This window comes from Camelus bactrianus, chromosome 1 (genome assembly GCF_048773025.1).
Source record: "Camelus bactrianus isolate YW-2024 breed Bactrian camel chromosome 1, ASM4877302v1, whole genome shotgun sequence".
Lineage (NCBI taxonomy): Eukaryota > Metazoa > Chordata > Mammalia > Artiodactyla > Camelidae > Camelus > Camelus bactrianus.
This window is the reverse complement of record NC_133539.1, coordinates 95,360,450-95,379,842: the sequence shown is the minus strand read 5'-3', so window position 1 is coordinate 95,379,842 and position 19,393 is coordinate 95,360,450. Positions and strand designations below refer to the sequence as shown.

The 19,393-nt window shown below is 37.6% G+C and overlaps 1 long non-coding RNA gene and 1 pseudogene across 1 annotated transcript in view; one reads left to right on the top strand and one right to left on the bottom strand.

The window, feature by feature from the left end:
- Positions 1 to 14,958, bottom strand: part of LOC123615973 (peptidyl-prolyl cis-trans isomerase FKBP8-like) — a 59,341-nt pseudogene extending 44,383 nt beyond the window's left edge.
- Positions 14,959 to 16,289: 1,331 nt separating this feature from the next.
- The window catches only part of LOC141578131 (uncharacterized), a 29,494-nt gene continuing 26,390 nt past the window's right edge, over positions 16,290 to 19,393 (top strand). The window contains exon 1 of the long non-coding RNA XR_012508078.1: positions 16,290 to 16,359. This is a non-coding gene — a long non-coding RNA (uncharacterized LOC141578131). The remainder of the gene's footprint in view (positions 16,360 to 19,393) is intronic.

The following is a 19,393-nucleotide window of genomic DNA, read 5'->3' as shown; positions in this document are numbered from 1 at the left end:
GAAATGCTCAACAGATTTAAAAGTAAATAACAATAAAATTAGAAATCATTAGCAAAAATATAGACACTTGGAAATTTAAAAGTACATATTAATGTAACTTATTTGTTAAAGAAAGAATCACATTCATATATCAAAATGGATTGTCTGACAGATATCATAACAAATGAAAAAGGAAGTTGTAGAGTCATAAAGGGATACCATTGATGTAAATTTAAATACATAAAACAACATTACAATGTATAAATACATAGGCACCGGCTAACATAACATGAATGGGAATGATATAACATGTCTTCAGGGCAGTGTCTGCTTCTAAGAAATCAGGACAGGGAAAGAACAGAGTTAGAGCTATAGCTGGATCTGTAATAATTTCTTTCTTTCTTTCTTTCTTTCTTTCTTTCTTTCTTTCTTTCTTTCTTTCTTTCTTTCTTTCTTTCTTTCTTTCTTTCTTTCTTTCTTTCTAAGACCTGAAGCAAACGCTGCAAATTGTTAACTTCTCTTAAATCTGGTTGTTGAATATTGAGCTATTTTTAGTCTTTTAAAAAAAGATAAAATATGTTATAATTGAAATTAAAAGACTATTTCAAAAGAAATAAGTCAGCAAAGTAAACAAACGTCCTTACTGTCTGAGGGAAATGTTCTGTCCAGAATCTTCCACTTGGGAGAGTGTGGAGCTTTGGATAAATTACATAAAGTCACTGGTTCCTGGTTTCTATGTCATAGAATTACTCTGAAAATTATGTAAGTCTTCTATATGTTGTTCACGTCTTTTAGAACTGCCACATAGTAGATGCTTAAATATTTTCCCCCACATTTGTTGAATAAATGAATGAATACAGGAACGGTAATGATCTCGGGTTCTAAAACCAGGATGAGTGAGTAATGCACACCCTTCTTCAATTTAGAATCCAGGATAAGTCTGATGGAGTAAACAAGAGATAATCATTTCTGTATCTGCCAAGAGGTGTGCAGTGAGTCTTGTCATGTTCTAGCCTTTTTCTTTTGGCTGCAGCAAATAAAAAGTTACTTTCTGCCACCTGAGAAAGCTGCACCTCTGGTCAACGTGTTTATTATTTGCCCTGATTTAGAGACAGTTTTCATTGTACAGTTCAAAGAGGAATTTCTTAGTTGGCCTCCTCCGCCACATCTATTTCCCTTTAGAAATAAAATGCTGCTTAGATTTCAAATATGATTTTGCTTGTGAAAATGATGGACATATTTATTTGGCAGTATTCAACTTGGTGGTCATTAAAAACAAGCCTCTTTTCCATCACCCAGAACCCTCCCTGCCCCAACAGGGAAGCATGCCTTTGTAATATATCTCTGTGCTAAGTATTAAACTCCCATCATGGACATGAAGTTTCTGATCAACTTGCTGCCAAAATAACCAGTTGAAAGGTGAATAATTCAATCAATATGATTTTGTGGCATTTTTTAGAGAGAAAATGTACTTAAGTTTAAAAAAAAACATAGCCATTTCCCTGAACTCAGTCTCTTTTTCAAATGCATTTATCCAAACCATCTGGATGTCTAGACATGGCCCAAGATAAAGTATTCCCAACAGTACATTAAGTAATGAAAATGAACAAGTTCAAAAATAAATAGTTCTGTAGGGAATATTAGTAATCCTGGTAAAAGAATTTAAGGGGTAGTTTAAGTTTAAAATCTGCTTAAAGCCTACAGTCTTCGAACTCCAAGGTGAGTAATTTCTTAAAATATTAATTACCAAAGCAGAGTTAATTTACCATCTGGAGGCAATATTTTGCAAGGTATAACTTAATTACCTAAGACCTATCTAATGCTGCTCTAAGAAATATTACTGCATTTTTTTCCTTTGAGAAACTAATGACTGGGATTACTGATTTTTAAAATCTGATCTTTTTTCATGTGTATATTTTTAAGTAAATTTTCTGTACATCTTGTAGAATCATTAAATAGTAATCATGTAGGTAATTTTGATTTGCATAATAAGTAGGCTAGATGCTCAGGTCTTCCTTTCAGGCTTAGTAACATTCTGAGTTAGAAGTTCTTATAGTTTTTCACAAGATCTAGACAAATATTCCCAGTAAAATTTGATAGAAGAGCAACTCTCCTCGATTTCTTCTGTTTCATCATCGCTCTCCCACTATATAGATGGAGGGAGGTGAAGTCAGAGAAAGAATACATGACAAAAGTAGGACTACATCGTGACACTCCAGGGGGATCTGCGATCCCATGCAAAATGTTCCATAGCACCTGGATCTCAGATAGTGATTCAATTTTTTAAAATTATTTTTTGTTTTTGAAACTGTTTTATTAAGATATCATTCACTTTCTATTTTGAAGGTGTTCCTTTCACTTTCTTGATGCTGTCATTAATTTTGATGACATCCAACTGATTTATTTTCCCTTTTGTTGCTTGTGGTTTAGATGGCACCTCTAAGAGGGCTTTGCCCTGGAAGGTCATGAAGATTCCTCTTGTGCTTTCTTCTCTAAGTTTTACAGTTTTAGCTCTGACATTGATGTCTGCCTTCGGGGAACAATTTTGTGTGTGTGGTATAAGGAAAGGGTACAGCTTAGTTCTGCACGCGGATATCCAGTGTCCTGATATTCTATGTGAAAAAGACTATTTTTTCCCCAGTAAATCATCTTGGTGCCCTTCAAAAATCAATTGATCATAAATGTGAGGGTCTATTTTTTGGTTCTCAATTCTATTCCATTGATCTCTGTGTCTATCCTCTCACCACTGCCGTGCTATCTTGAGTAGCCTCCCAAGCTTTAAAATTGGGAAGTCTGAGTACTGAACCTTTGCTCTTTCCTTTGAGAGTGTTTTAGCTGTTGTAGGTCTCTTGAATTTCTCCATGAATTTTAGGATGAGTTTATCAATTTCTGCAAAAACAGAATACAGGGGTTTTGATAGGCATCATGTTGAATCTGTTGATCAATTTGGGAAGTATTAGCCGTTTTAACAATATTAAGTCTCCTGAATTTTCACTTATTGAGATACTCTAATTTTTCATCAGTTTTGTAGTTTTCAGTGTGTGAGTATTCTATTTTTTGTTCAATTTACATCTAGGTATTCTATTGTTTTTGATTCTACTGGAAATTGAAATCTTTTATTAATTTTATTTTTGAAATGTTCCTTTTTTGTACACAGAAATACAACTGATTTTTGTATGTTGATTTTATACGCTGATCGGATTTATGTTGATTACATAATATTAATATTATATTAATTAATTAATATATCAACTCATTTATTAATTCTAATATTCTAATAGCTTTTAGTGGATTTTGGCTTTAATATATTTCTATACAAGATAATGTCATTTGAAAATAAAAATAGTTTTGAGACTTTCTTTCCAATGTGGATGCCTTTATTTATTTCCCTTGCCTAAAGGTTCTTAGCATGAAGCTCCAGTGCAACGCTGAATAAATGAGGTGAGAGTGAACATCCTTGCCTTGCTTCTGATCCTAGGGGAAAAGCATTTGGTCTAGCACTGTTAAGTAAGATGTTAGCTGTGGGGTTTTTGTCATAGAAGCTAGGTTGAGGAAGTTCCTTTTTATTTCTATTTTATTGAATCTTTTTATCATGAAGATGCTTTTTTTGCATATGAGATAATCATATATTTTTATCCTTTTATTTCTTGATATAGTGTATTACCTTAAATAATTTTTACATTCCTGAAATAAATTCCAACTCTGCATTCCGGAAATAAATTCTACTTGGGTACAGTGTATAATCCCTTTTATATATTACTGCTGTATCAATTTGTTATACCTTGTTGATTATCTTTGTATTAGTATTCATAAGAGGTATTTTGGTTTGTACTTTTTGTCATATTTTTGTCCTATTTTGATGTAATGGTAACATTGGCCTTAAAAATGAGTTAAGAATTATTATCTTCTATTTTTTGAAAGATTTTGTGAAGAATTAGTGATTATTCTTGTTTAAACATTTTTGTAGAATTTATCAGTGAAGTCATCTGGTCTTGTTCTCTTCTTTGTGGGAAGTTTTTAATTAACTTATTTATTCTTTTTACTTATTACATGTCTGCTGACATCTGCTCATTCTTTTTGTCAGCTTTGGCAGTTTCTAGGAATTTGTTCATATCAACTAAGCCATCTAATTTGTTTATATACAGTTGCTTATATTATTCCTTTAAATCTTTTTTATTTCTGTAAGATCAGTAATGATGTTCCCTCCTTCATTCATTTGAGCCTTTCCTCTTTTTTTCCCAGTTAATCTAGCTCAAGATTTGTCCGTTTTATTGATCATTTCACCCATTTTGTTCCACTGATTTTCTCTATTGGTTTTCTGTCTTCTATTTCGCTAATCTCCATTATAATTCTTACTCTTCTCTTTCTTCTGTTTGCTTTAGGGTCGTCTTATTCAAATGTCTTAAGGTGAAAAGTCAGATTACTAATTTAAAATATTTATTCTTTTAAAGTATTTGTGCTATAAATTTCTCTCTAAGCACCTCTTCAGGTCCATTCCATGAGTTTAGGTATGTTGTGTTCTCTGAGACTCTGTTCACTTTTTGTTTAGTCTTTTTTTTCCTCTGTGTATTCAGGTTGCATAATCTATATCAATCATCTTCAAGTTCACTGATTTTCTATTTGGTCAGCTTAAATCTACTGTTCTTTTTTTCACTTTTTATCTCCAGAATTTGTATTTGGTTTTCTTTTACAATTTGCATCTCCTTTTTGACGTTCTCTATTTGATGAGACATTGTTACCCTATCTACCTTTACTTCTGTATGCATGGTTGCCTTCAGTTCTTTGAATATTTTATAATAGCTCTTTGAAGTTTTGTCTGCTAAGTTTGATCATTGAGCCCTCTCTAAGGCAACATCTATTGCCTCCATATTTTTGTTCTGTATATAGGTCATATTTTCCTGATTCTTTACATGTCTCATCATTTTTGTTGAAGTAGAGAATTCTAGTGAAATCTTTTTCCCCCCAGTGTATGTCCTCTGATGCGGGCCCTCGTAGGGCTCGGTCTCGGAGATGCAGAGTCACTCAGGATGACAGTGGTTTCATCAGGGCTTCCTTCATCTCTTTCCCTGCTCTCTTTGTCAAGTTTTTTCCCTCTGTTGATAGTGCCCCTCTATTACCTCCACTAATTGCCAGCTGATTGCTGTATGGTTTTCAACAATACCCCGAGGCATAAATTGCTCCACAGTTTGTTTCAATTAAATTCAGGCCCCTAGATATTGAATTCAATTCAATTAAGTTGAGGTTTGTTGTGACCCCAGGGAGGCTCTTCTTAGCATTCTTTTTTCCTGGTTCTATGTGTTAAACTTCTAGTTGGTCTACACCTTAGCTTGTTGCTCTCTTGGAATGGCTAGCCTCTTAATTGCTGACTATCAAAATATCCCATTTTCAACAGTGCCTGTACCTTAAATGTCCCCAGATCTGTTTCAGGTAAAAGCCAATTCCCTTGGGGAGAGCTATGGAGCTATTTGTTTTTCTGGCCTGCCTTACCACCCTTGTGTAAAACTTCTGTGCCACTGTTACGGAAGTGGAGGCGGAGGCAGTGGCCAGCTTCTCTCTGAGTGACAGCCCTGCCATCCAAGTGAAATACTGGGTGAGGCTGATAGTCTCTTTGTCTTCTCATCTTGACCATCCCAGTGTGACACCTCCACCCTGTGAGCAAGCTGGGGCAAGAGTGACCGGCGCCCTGTGTAGTGTTTCTGCCCTACAAGTGGGAACTGGATGGAGAAAGGGAGCCCAGGTTCCCTAACTACCCTTTCCTAGAATAGAGCTTCTAGAACAAGGAACTGGGGGGATGAGTATTGCTGGAGGAGGCTCTTTCCTGGAAGACACCACCGCTCTAGACTGAGAGCAAGGTGGAGCGGGAGCTCTGTGTTGACTGCACCCACCAGGAGTAGAGTCTCCGTGATGCTGAGCTGATGGCGTGGGAGAAAGTGGATTATGGCTCAATTGCCACAGACTCTGCTGTTCTTAAAAAGATGGATTGTATGTTCTTGAATTAACATTTTACCATTTTCTCTATTTCCTTAGGACAATTTCCAGAGACTTTAAATCACTGTTTTTTACAGTTTTAATCATTTGTGGTTGTTCTGCTGGGAAGAGGGTCCTCACACCACCATTCTGAAAGCTATCCAAATACAACCAGTTCATTATAGTGTAATGGGTTGAGTTAAAAGCTGGTGACATTAATTTCAACTCTGGAACTTTGTTACTGAATGACATCAGACTGATGGCAAAGAGCTGCCTCTCAAACTCCCCATTTACACATTAAATAATAAAATCTAGCAATCAGCATTCATTTCCCTTTTCACACATTTGTAAAATTTTTTCAACCACTGAATTTGGTCGCATTGAGTGAGCAGGACGCTGAATGTGTTATGGTTTGTTACTTCCTCAAGTCATCAGTGTCAAATTAGTATCGGAACCATAATTTCTAAGTAAAGCACTAATGACTTTATGAAAAATGATTTCATCTGTCTGAGATACAGTGAAGGAACTAGTTGTATTTTAATTAAAAGTTATTTATAACTTATTTATAAATTATTCTAAGAGCCACAAAATCATTAAGGTGTGTGTGTGTGTGTGTGTGTTTGTGTGTGTAAGTGGGAGGGTGAAACATCACCCCCGGCCAAAAAATAAAACAGAACAAAAACATTTAAAAGCAAAGATGATTAAAGAAATAGCATTTAAGATTGACATTCCTGTAGTCATGTCTAACACTAGTAAGATTATTAATAATCATAATTTCACTGGAAATTTTTTTTAGTAATGTAAGAGAACATACAACCTCCTTTATTTGCACTTTAATCATTTTTACTTCATTAAAATAATTTTATAAGTTATGGAATCACACACACACACTTTCTCAGACATAGCAAATTAAAGTTAGATTAAATCATGAGCGATAACCTTAAAACAACTGAGTGTAGATCATAAATTTCCTAAGACTATACTTGTGAAATTAAACATTCTTCTGGCAAGAAAACTGTTCAATTTTTAGTATGTTTTTCCTTGTTGAACATCTATGACATCATTTGATTTTAAAACTTGCTTTCATTATCATATTATTAAATTTCAAAAAAATGTGCATTTGAAGGGAAAGTGATTTCTTATTATAATATTTTTGTTCTGTTCTTAATACTTTTTCCTAAAAGGAAACTTAATCTTTAATTTATAAAAATGTCCTTCTTGAATTATGAAGTGGAGAAATTTTCCTCCCAGATAAAATGTGTAAAATGATAGTGATACAGAGAAATTTAAGCAGCTCTTATGGAATTATATAAAAAGTCATGAAACTGGCCAGGAATATTAACTCTGGATGCTCTCTATAGTCAGGTCTACTACTATCAAGTCATATCTCATTTTCCTTTTAAGTAAAACTCTTAAAATGGGTCCTGTTGCCTACAACAATTCTTTGCTCCTTCCATTCCTCAGTCTCTCACATCTAATGATTTCCCTCCATTCTATTAGAATAATCACAGATGAAGAGACTCCTTGTGGACGATGTTTTTGGAGGACTTTTCCTCTTCAATATTGTGAACTCTTGACATTCCATCTACTACACATATGCGCGCGCGCACACACACACCCAAAAGAGGAGAGAGAATTCCACCTTACATTTGCTGAACTGTTGCTACCTCAATCATCCTCTCTCTTCTTCAGTCTTTACTTTCCATCTTTCTGCTGGTTTCTTTACTTACATCTGTAAGTACCTTCAAATTTTGCTGGCTCAATAGCAAAGAAAACCAAAATATATTCCTTCAAATGTCAAGCTTTATTTCCAAGCTATATTCCCTTCTCATTCCTTCCTTTTATCAACTGGCTTCTCAAAAGATCTGTATACATAAGAGCTTGAATTTCATTATAGAACAGTAAAAATATTGTAGGGACAAATGCCTGTTGTCAGAAAAGCATTCTCAGACCATCTCTTCAATTTTTATTCACTCTCACTCCCAGGAAATCTCTCTGTAGCTATCAATAATCTTAAACTGCTATCCCAATCATGAATGATGGCTCTCCTGAAGTCAAATCCATTCCAAATAATAAGAGGGTTTTCCCTGGAACTAAACAAGCTGATTTTGAAACTTAAATGAAAGAGGAAAAGGTAGAGAAGATTCAAGACATTTCCAAAGAAAACTGCTCTAACAGATAACACAATTTGAATAAAGCCATAGCAATGAAGACACTGTAGTACTTGCAGAGAGACAGATAAATAAACCTACAGAATAGAGAGAGTTTTAAAATAAATTACTGACATATACAGACTCAGTTTTTGTACCTTGCTTGCTTGCAAACAGCTTGTGCTGGTCCCTTGGTCTTTGCAGGGTAATAGTACATGCCCGAAAGAGGAATGGCTATGTGTTTCAAGGTTATTAGACATGGGCTGAAACTGTCATCATGGTTCTCTGGTTGGGATGAGGACTTACAGGTGGCTGGTCATAAAGGGAGAATGGGCTCAAATATATTTCCCTGGAGGGTCAATGGATCTGTGGACTCAACCTACAGTTATTTCCCCAGTTCTAAAATGTATAATTAGGATAAATACCTAGCTACTGGTAGAACCCTCACATTAATTTCCTGGTCTGTTAGAAAAAGGACTGTAATGGGAGGAAGAGACAAATTTAATTAGATGGTGGCCCAATTGCAGCAGCTTTGCCAGATGTGGTATCTCTGCTGGAGCAGATCAACATGGTCACTGGCTGCTGTTGGACAATGCAGTCTTCATCCCTTGAGTAGGGAAGCACATGACAGAGTTCTCTTCAAATAGCAGGGCAGGATACCTTCACTGTTTTGCTTCAGGGTTTTCATACTAACTCTCCTTTCTGTCATAATTTAGTTGCGAGGAATCTTGGTTGTCTTTTGACTTACCTTAAAATATCATTCTGGTCCACTATTTTGATACCATTATGCTAAGTAAACTTGGTAAGCAGGAGGTAGAATTTACCCTAGATACACTAGTCACATACATACATACCAGAGGTCCTGAAATGTTTTAAAGTTTTTCAGTGAACCACTGATCTGAGACATTCCAGGAAATTCTCCTCTAATGTAAAGAATGCATTTTGTATCTTGGATCTCTGTTGAGAAAAATAAATAGTGTTTGGTTGTGCCTATTCTTTATTTAATTAAAAAAATTTTAATGGAAGTACTGGGGATTGAGCTATTTGGTTTTTTTGAGGCAACTTATGCCATCCTTGGGAGAACCACCTCCAGTCAGTTTATCAGATTATGGGAAAAGATTAGTTTTGATTCGAGCTCCCAGTGGAATGACTGCAGCACAGTCAGCTGTGGTGCAATCTTCCCGGCCGCTTGGTTGTGTAATCCTGCGGATCTGGTGGTGCCAGAGGTTTAGACAGTAGGTAAGTGGAGTCTCTGGCAAGATCCAATAGGAGAGCGGCAGTGTAGACCGCCCTCTCGGAATCTGGAGCTCATACCTGCTTGAAAAAACAGCTCCTTGGAAACTAATGGACATTGATAGGAATTAAGACTCTTCCTCATGTGGGTAAAAGTGACTATGAAACTTGAGTTGCTTATCCTAAGCTGAGTATTTTCAAACTTGCAGAGTCATAAGGTGGCATGGGAGTATCATCAATCCGTTGTAAGATGGGAAGAGTATATTCCATATTTGCAAAACAGGAGCAGAAGTCACAAGTAGGCTGGGTCAATAAGCGGCTCAGACTGCCCTCAGCTACCTCCACAGCGGTGCAGGGAAACTTCACAGTGGTCAGAAGTACACGCAGTACACAGTACACTTGTTTACTCGATGTGGAGGGAAGAGGTAACCTAATATAGGAAAACACGCTGAATTTTTTGAGATGCTGGAAATGTCCTACACCTGTGCTATTCAGCATGGTAGCCACTAGCCAACTAGTGCCACTGAGGAACTGAATTTTTTAATTGTAGTTAATTTTAATTAACTTATATTTAAATAGCCTCATTGGGCTACTGCTTGCCATATTGGATAGCAGAGGTCTAAATGATACATATTTTAAAACTATATGACAAGTGATGTAAGTTGCATCAAAAGCCATTGATCAAATCATTCTAATAATTTCAAACTGTTATTAGACGTGGCTCTGGCTAGTTAAATGATTCTTCTGTCTGAGCTGTTCTGACTGTACCTCTTCCAGTGAATTCTTCATCTAATTTATAGTCATTAGTTACTGGGAATCCTGCCATGCACTGAAGGGGTTGAATTTGCACACTGCCCTACTTCTCAGCTTTCAGTTTTCCCTTGCTGGCCTCCTGGCCTCTCCGTGACTCTTCCACCTTGGACCATAACGATGCTGCCTCTATGCCTAGGTGCTGTTCACACGCCAGGAGCTGGTGCTGGGGGCACCTGAACCAGAGGACAAGTGGGACAGGGGAGGGCAGAGTGGAATAAGGATGGGGATGAGAAGGGCTAGACTGTCTCATCCTGATTACCACAGCCTGTACCTGGCCAGGAACTGGTTTCACCTCATGCAAAGGCAAGAGCACAGTTGATTCAAGTCCAGTTGGTACATAGAACAGAAGTGAAATGGGAAAGAACAGACAATATGGAAAAAATAGAAAGTACAAAAGGTGGACTACGATGGACAAGGGCTCAGGCAGGTCACTCCTGAGCTTCAAGTGGCCCCGGCAAGCGACATGGCAGGTGGGCACAGGGAGGAATGGGCAACCTCAAGTGAGGCTTCTCTGCCTAGGGACCAATCATGAGGGAGGGTCAGAAGGGGACTGATACCGGGTCACTTGCTAGAGAGTCTGCTTTTCTGGATAACTCAGGGATATACATACTTACAGGCCTCCTCTTATCAACAGAGATTTATTTGTTCCACCAGGGATTAAACTGTCCGATAAAACAGAAGTTTCCAAACCCACACAAAGGAAAGTTAATACACTATGTAGGAATATATCCCATCCAATCATATCTTCATGTCCTTGGCCATTGGCTGTCTTCCCAGTTGATGCCTGAACTGGAAGAAACACATGCACTATGGCTCTGAGGCATCACTCCAAGGGCAGAAAGAACAGGTCTTCTTCAATTGAGCTGTGCCTTCCATTCCTCACCCAACTTTTGAAATAAACAACAGGAGATTTACATCTGGCCACACCCCTCAAACTCAGCTTCAGTACTCAAAGGGAAAAAATATGTTGGCACGCTGGTATTTCTATTGATTTGTTGATTGATTAATCTACACTGCTTCTCAATACCATTGCTCTTAGACTATTATCAGCCAGTACAGGAATTCTACATTATTTTAACAACCCATAAATTTGCTGAATTTGACATTGCCATGGAAGTGTCAGTCATGAAAGCATGTGATGGCTGTTTCTCAGTATAAGTTTCCAACAAATTTGTCTTTGACAGAATTTTTTTTTCCTCTCCCAGGAACTGTAAGTTGCTTTTAAGTCTTAGTTTGCTTCTGTGTCAACTGCATTCAAATGAAAATAATGACATTTGTCTATCAGCTAGAGCTTGATCATTGAATGATTAATATTTGAGTGACTCCTAATTATCATTCAGGTTTTCCTAGTAAAGAAGCCAGTCTGCAGAAAAATGATTTAACTAAGGACTTGGTGAAGGTTGGTGCTCTGGTCTCTGAAGCTGTGTACAGCCCAAACTGAACCGAGCCCTGCTCACTCTAGGTAGCTGGGGATGCTGTTTGTTTGTTTGTGTTAGTGTTAGTGTTAGTGAAATTTACCAAAGAATTTATGGAGAATCAGTGAAGAAAATTCTAGAGTAAGAACTATTAGCAAGGTAGGGGTAGGGGATTAAGAGGTATGAACCACTATGAATAAAACAATTAAGCTACAAGGATATGTTGCACAGCACAGGGAATGTAGCCAATATTTTATAATAACTATAACTTGGGTACAAATCTTTAAAAATTGTGAATCACTCAAGCTTACATAATGTTGTAAATCGACTAAACCCTGATTTTAAAAAAGCCTCATCAGTGGCTCAGTGATTGGGTCACTCTGCCTGGAATCCTGGTTTTGCGCCGTCTTGGGCCTGTGGATTCCTTTTGTGAGGCCTGCTGACATTCTGTGCTGGGATGAAGCTTCTTTGTTTCTGCGCCTTCATAACTGTTTACACAGAGCCTTCGGCCTTCCCATCTGTCAATGCTCAGAGTTCACTTCAAGTGCAGCCTGCAGAGGAGTTCTCTGCTTCTCTCCAGTGCGCTCAGCTAAATGCCTCCAGGCGGTCTGCTTTTTTAGTGTTAACCCCAGGAATGCAGTTCCTTTCCTTGGCTTCCCGCAGTTCTCTCTGACTTGAGCATTCACTGGGGCCTGGCACTTTCCTGCCTGGGTTCTGTTCTGCCAGCTGGGTCTGCTCTCCAGCACACAGGAAAGGCTACCCTAGTGACTTAGCTGATGTTTATAGGGGGAGCTACTTCCTGACCAAGGTCTGAGTTGAAGCATCCTTCCCATTTGAGGGAGGCCCTGGCACTGAGCTACAGAACCACACATTCCTCTAGTATAACAGCCCAGCAATATTACAAGCACAGGGAATCAAAACTCACTGAACAGATTGTACTTTGACTCCAAATAAATGATGGAATGTGTTTGTAGTAATCGATGAGCCATTTGACTCAACGAATACATCTTTTAATTAGATACCTGAAAACCAAGTTACTGCCATGGGCTACTATTCTGAGATATGAACCTATGCTCCCACTTCCCGTAATATTTCCTCTTCTCCCTTCCCCTTTCAGGCAGGAATGTCCAATTCTGCTCCCATTATCTCCAGAGAGGTCTGGGGAAGGACACAACTCACGCTGCCTGAAAAAAAAAAAGAAGTCATTTCCTGGTTTGGGTTTTTAAAAGGCTCAACCCCAGAGCTAGAAATGAGTTGGTTAGTCAAAGGAAAATGGCTTTGAAAAAAGAAGCAAGAAGGTTCTTTCACAGACCAGCAAGAGATAACCACCCGCGGTGGGGGAGAGAGGGGGAAGGGAAGCAGAAGAGATTGTCCAGTCTGCAGGGTGGGCCTGGGGAATCAGGAAGGGAGGGCTGCGTGGTGCAGCCCCACCAGGGATCTCAAACACCTGCTGTGGCAAAGATGGGTCAAATAAAAGGTTGCCAAGGGCCTGGTGTGGAAAACAAAAAAATCTCGCAAATATTATATATATAATTATATATATATAATGTCAGCGGCACCCTGCCTCAGTGCTGGGAGCTCATTGAGGGTGGATGGATGGATCTATGGCAAACACTGGCTGGGCAGCCCCTTCTCAGCTCCTGCAATTGCTGCTACGTGGAGAGGTGGCCCCTGACTGCTAGATTGCCTGATGTTCCAGAGAGGCCAGAGTTTTGTTCTGTTTTTTTTGGTGAAACTCTCCTGACTTTTAAAAGTTGACTAAGATGTTTTTACAACATAGCATAGGCCAAAAAAAGCACATCTGTAGGCCAGATGTAGCCTCCATGCCACTGACTTGCAACCTGTAGCCCAGGCAGGGCTGCAGGCCACCTCAGCAAAGATTCCTGTGCCTGAAGGTTGTGCTGAGACAGCAGAGAAATGTTGTTTCTGAAGGGGTCGCACAGAAAGGGCCCCAGTAATATGCAAACTGATGACCAAGGACAAGAAGATGCCTCCACCATCAATGCTTTGGCCCCGTGGCCTAGCTCAAGGGTGTGAAAGGAAGAGGGAATTCCAACAAGCAATGAGGATGATTGTTTCACCAGCCAGGCAGATGAAAGTTGAAAATAGAAACTGACTGAGGTTATAGAGAAAAGAGATGTGGTAATTCTTGAATCCAGGAAATTTTGGACTGAGATGTGTATTTACTAGGCCCGTGGACTTGTCAGGTGGTGCTACCAATTCCTGGGAGAGCACAAAATAACACCAGCATCCCACCCACTAGACACTCCTATGTCCCCTTAATCTTTGGGCCATCAGGTGACCTGGGATTATGCTGTGAACTCTGTTCTAGGGAAGGGATACCTATTCCATAGAGAATCCAGAGGGATAACTGCCATGCTTTTTAATTTCTTAGTAGCTTTATTGAGGTATAATTGATATAACATAAAATTTACCTACTGCAGTTATGCAATTTGATATTCTAGTAAATTTGTAGAGTTGTATAACCATCACCACAACTCACTTTTAGAACACTTCCATCACTGTAGAAAGCTCCTGCATGCTTCTTTATGGTCAATCCTTGTTCCTACCCCTCGCCCTGAGCGACCACTCATCTGCTTTCTGTCCATTACACTTTCTTTGTCTGGACACTTCAAATAAATGGAATCATAAAATATGGAGTATTTGTATCTGACATCTTTCACTTAGTATGATGCTTTTGGGGGTGATTCATCTTGAGGCATACAATGTACCTGTAGTTTTTTACTTCTTTTTATTACTGAATAGTATGCTGCTGCACAGACACAGCACAATTTAAAAAATACATTTACCAAGTTGGCAGATATTTGGATTGCTTCCACTTCGGGCTTTTGTGAATACTGTTGCTGTGAAAACTCACGTGCAGGTCTTGATGTGGCACTGCTGTGCTTTTGGAATGAATGTTCCAACATCGGCCATTAAGAGTTTACGAAAGGTGGCCATTTCATAAGCAGTGATGTGGAAACTAAGGTGTGCTTGGGGAACCAAAAAGAGGACTCTGACAGGTTCTGCCCGGCATCTGCTCTCCGTTGAGATCAGCTTCAGCCTGCCAGCAAAAAGCCAAGCCCTGATCAGGAACACTGAGCTGGGGGGTTGGGAGAGAAGAGAGGAGATGTCTGGGCCTTGAGCTAAGGGAGCGCAATCAGGTGGCCACTTCCTAGGGAGGATGCTGGCTCTCAAGGTAGGGGGGGGGAATCGGCCATTAAACCAAAGCCCTAATTAACGCACAGCCCATGAGAGGCTGTCATGACGCAGAGGGCAGTGCAGTTTACACCTGCGGCCGAGGAGCCTTTGCGGTATGGGTAGGTCACTGCTGGAAGAAGAAAGATCTGTGCCGGACAGTCATTGTTTGGCACTTCTCTGAACTGTTTTTTGGGTAACATGTTTAGGAATACTGGCATAATTCACAGATGGGCATAGGTTACATTCCTGTCAGTGCACCTTTGCAGAAATCCCTCAAGGCTTTAGTTTTAAGCAATAATGATTTTGCAAGTATATTCCATTCACACAAATCCTGGAAGGCTAGGACATATATTGGTATTATTAATCCAAGTTCATAAGAAAAGAATTAAATTCTTTTCAGTCTAGAGTTATCTCTTTATTATCTTTATTACACTTTATTACAGGAATGTATGTATAGGAAAAAAAAAAAAGGAAATGACACCCAGTTCAGCCACCATGATATATATCATGTCAAAAAATATCCTCCCAGATGAAATACACACACACACACACGATCTTCTATATCCCCAGCATCCCTGTGTTTTCTGGCCTCCTGAGATCACTGTTTTGTGAAATATCTGAATGTCTGGTTTTCTAGGGCAGTATTTCTGGGCTTTCCTGGGGAGTGCACGCCCTCTCCTGGTTGCTGTCTATCACTCCACCTTTGAGTGGCACCACGAGTTTCCCTTATCTCGTTGATCATCTGTAGTGGTGGGAAAGCAGAAAAAATGAAAAACCCATTCACCTACTCACAAACCATATGATGCTTTCTCTGAGCCCTACCTTGCTCTAGGCATCTGGTCCGCGAACTCCAACAGAGCGTTAAGTCCGGGTGGATGCTGTAATACAATGACCAATGAACGGTCTTAAGTTTAAGACAACTCAAAGGACAGAATAGAGGAAACTCTTTCACCAATAGATTTGAGAATGGGATTGACTCATTTTCCTATTGTGAATGACCAGAAATCCTGTGGTAGTCTAGAAGGGCTGAAGTGAAGGGGGCATATGGCTCCTCTAAACCCCAGATCGAATAATGCCCTCTATTCCTATAATCCAGCCCAGTTCTTTGTTTGTTTATTAACTCTGTTCGATTCAACCTTGTAATGTCAGCTTTCCTTCATTTCCTTCATTAGACTCACACTGGCATTATGCCATAGGGTTAAATAGTCTCACTAAAAATTGGAGGGTAAAAGCCAGGTGAGGGCTATGATTCAGGAGCATCATAAGAATTAAATAAGTTAATACATGATAGAACTCAGAGTAGTGGCTGGCCCATAGTAGATACTCATCAAATGTGACAATGATGAAGATGGTTATTACAATGCAGAGAAAAGTTCCACTGAATGTTTATTTGTTCCATTCATCTATCTGTTCCAACACCTATAACATGTTTTCATGATTATACTTTAAAAGTACAACTGACAGAGCAACTTCTCCTTATTATTTTTTTCCACTAAATTTCCTATATATTTTTAATGTATCTTTTTCTTCCAGATGAATTTCAGAACCATTTAAGTCAAACACCAAAGAAGGTCCCGATCAGAAGATGAAAACGAATATATGTATGTATATGCAAGACTGGGACATTGTACTGTAAACCAGAAACTGATTCATTGTAACTGACTATACTTCAACTAAAAAGAAAAAAGAAAAATAAATAAATAAATAAAAAGAAGTAAGATGATATACAGTATATAAATTTGGAAAGAATTAACATGAGTACACTGTCTTCTCTTCCTAGATCATGATTATGTCTCCATGTAGTCATGCATTGTATTTAATCCTTCAGCAGAGGTTCATTGTCAAATAAGTTTCACACATTTCTAGTCACATTTATGCATAAGATTTTTATCTTATTCATTGCTATCATGAATTATCCACAATATTCTAAACAGTTGCTATTTTGCTTTATAAACGCTATTGAATTTATGCATTTATTTTTTACTTTAGCCAACTTGCTGAGTTTTCTCATAGTTTCTGAGTTAAATTTGACATAATCTGTAAAAATGAAACAACAGAAAATGTGAATCCTAAATATTCTGACAGAACCTGCCTCAGCAGAGAAGAATTCCAGAAAAATTTCCTGGGCAATTGAGGAAAGAGAGCAGAATTCAAGAAAATAGCTAAATACAGGATTGTCATGCAGATATGCTTTTTTTATCTGGAAGGAGACACCATGATTGTTTTAAAAATATACTTATTTAATAAGTATGCATATAAATTACATTTTAATTATTTTGTTAATTGCTTGTTTCTATAAGAACATGATACTTCTAACCTCAGTTTTGGTAAGAAATCACTTCTTGCTGAGATCCTAGTCCAGTAATTCTTTCAGAAGGAGTATAGTTTGGAATATTTTTTCTTATTAAACCCTTGGTTGCTTCACTGATGGTCATTTTCTTCTCTAAGTTAATAATTCATTCTAAAAACCTCCCTAGATTTGTTCTCAGACTTATTAGGTATATTTTGTGGCTTGTATGTTTTCTGCTTCTTTGAAGCCTGGAGTAAGAACTGCCTTACTCCAGCTTTTTGTTTGTTTATTTGATAATCTGGTCTTGCTTCATAATTATTGGCAGTGGCTTGGCCATTTCTTTTGCAGAGTACTTCAGTTACTGGGATGTAATGAATCTGAGATAGGATACCTGAACTAATTATGAGTTGATAGGTGATATCTGAAGATGTGTTCATCTGTCCTGGCCTTCAGCTCCCTCTTACTAATATTTTCTTCTTCCCAGATTTCTAGTCTAAGAATGCTTTTATTTGACAGAAAGAATGAAAAAAGTAAGGGATTAAACAGATCATCCTGCTCATGGTTTGTTACTCCCGAGCAAGCTCTTTCTTCATCTGAATCATATTCATTTCGTGTACTTTAAACTTTCTCTGGCCAATCTTACATGCTTGTTGCTGTCTTTTACATTTATCCTAAGTTCTATTCCCCTTATTTTTCCTCCCCATTATGTTTATTTAGTGACTGAGCTCATTATATAACTGCCTTTGTAGTAATTTCAGGTTCATTATGGATCTTCTCTGTCACTGTGGACTGGGGAATATTTGAGTCTATGTAAGCTAAATTTAATTTTCACATGGATATCCACCTTCTTAAATTGTCACCATTTTTAGAGTCTCAGGTTATGTTATTACATCTATATATTTTCTGAACATTTGAAATCCATTCCCCCTAAAATCTAAAAATTAGATTTTACTTTTGGATTTAAATAGCATCTTACTAATATATCATGGCACTATCTTTCCTAGCATCCAACTGAAATACTAAAGAAATCAGAGAAAAAAGGAAAATGTGCGTAAAGATGCATACACACACACATATGAGAACTGACAGTCAATTGATCGGATGACTCTAACAGAAATTAAATGTTCACTAAACTGCAACATAGAGTGAGTCTACTGAAACGTGATTTTTGGTAAGCTACTTGTGCTCTGTTGGCTACCTTGTGCACTGTTGGTGGGATTGTAAATTGATGCAGCTGCTATAGAAAACATTATGGAGGTTCCTCAAAATAATTAAAAATACAACTGTCATATAATCCAGTAATTTCATTTCTGGGTATTTATCTGAAGAGAACAAAAACACTAATTTGAAAAAATATATGCACACCAATGTTCATTGTAGCATTATTCATGGTAATGAACTTATGAAAGCAACCTAAATGTCCATTGATGAATGAATAAAGAAGATGTAATACATATATGTGTATATATATATATATATATATATATATATATATATACATAAACACATATATACATACAATGGCATGTAACTGATTCATAAAATAAATAAAATCTTTCCATTTGTGACAACACAGGTGGATCTGGAGGTATTATGCTAAGAAAAATAAATCAGACAGAGAAAACACAATATGATTTCACTTATATGTGGAATCTAAAAAACCAAACAAACGAACCAGACTCATAGATGCAGAGAACAAACAGGTGGTTGCCAGAGGGAAGAGGGGTGAAGTGTGGGGCAAAGTAGGTAGAAAGGATTAAGAGGTACCAATCTCCAGTTATAAAATAAATAAGACATGGGGATGTAATATACAGCATAAAGAATATGGCCAATAATATTGTAATTACTCTGTAGGGGGACAGGTGGTTACTAGACTTACTGAGGTGTATAAATATCATAACATGTGTAAATATTAAATTACTATATGGTACCTCTGAAACTATCATAATATTGTATGTCAACTATAATTCAGTTTTAAAAAAAGGTAAAGAATAGTAAACTAAACCCAAACCAAGCAGAAGGAAATAATAAAGATTAGACCAGCAATCAACAAAATTAGAAACAGAGAAACAACGAGAAATTCAATGAAAAATATTGATTCTTTGGAAAGATCAAGATAATTGACAAATCTTAGTTAGAATAACCAAAAAAAAAGAGAGAGAGAGAGAAAGAAAGGACTCAAATACCAAACAGGAATAAATGAGAGAATATCACGAACAATTCCAGGGAAACCAAAATCGAAAGAATTATGAGGAAGTATTATGAACGATTTTTTGCCAACAAATTATGTAATTTAGATAGAATGGACAAATACTTAGGACACACATTATCAAAACTGCATCAAA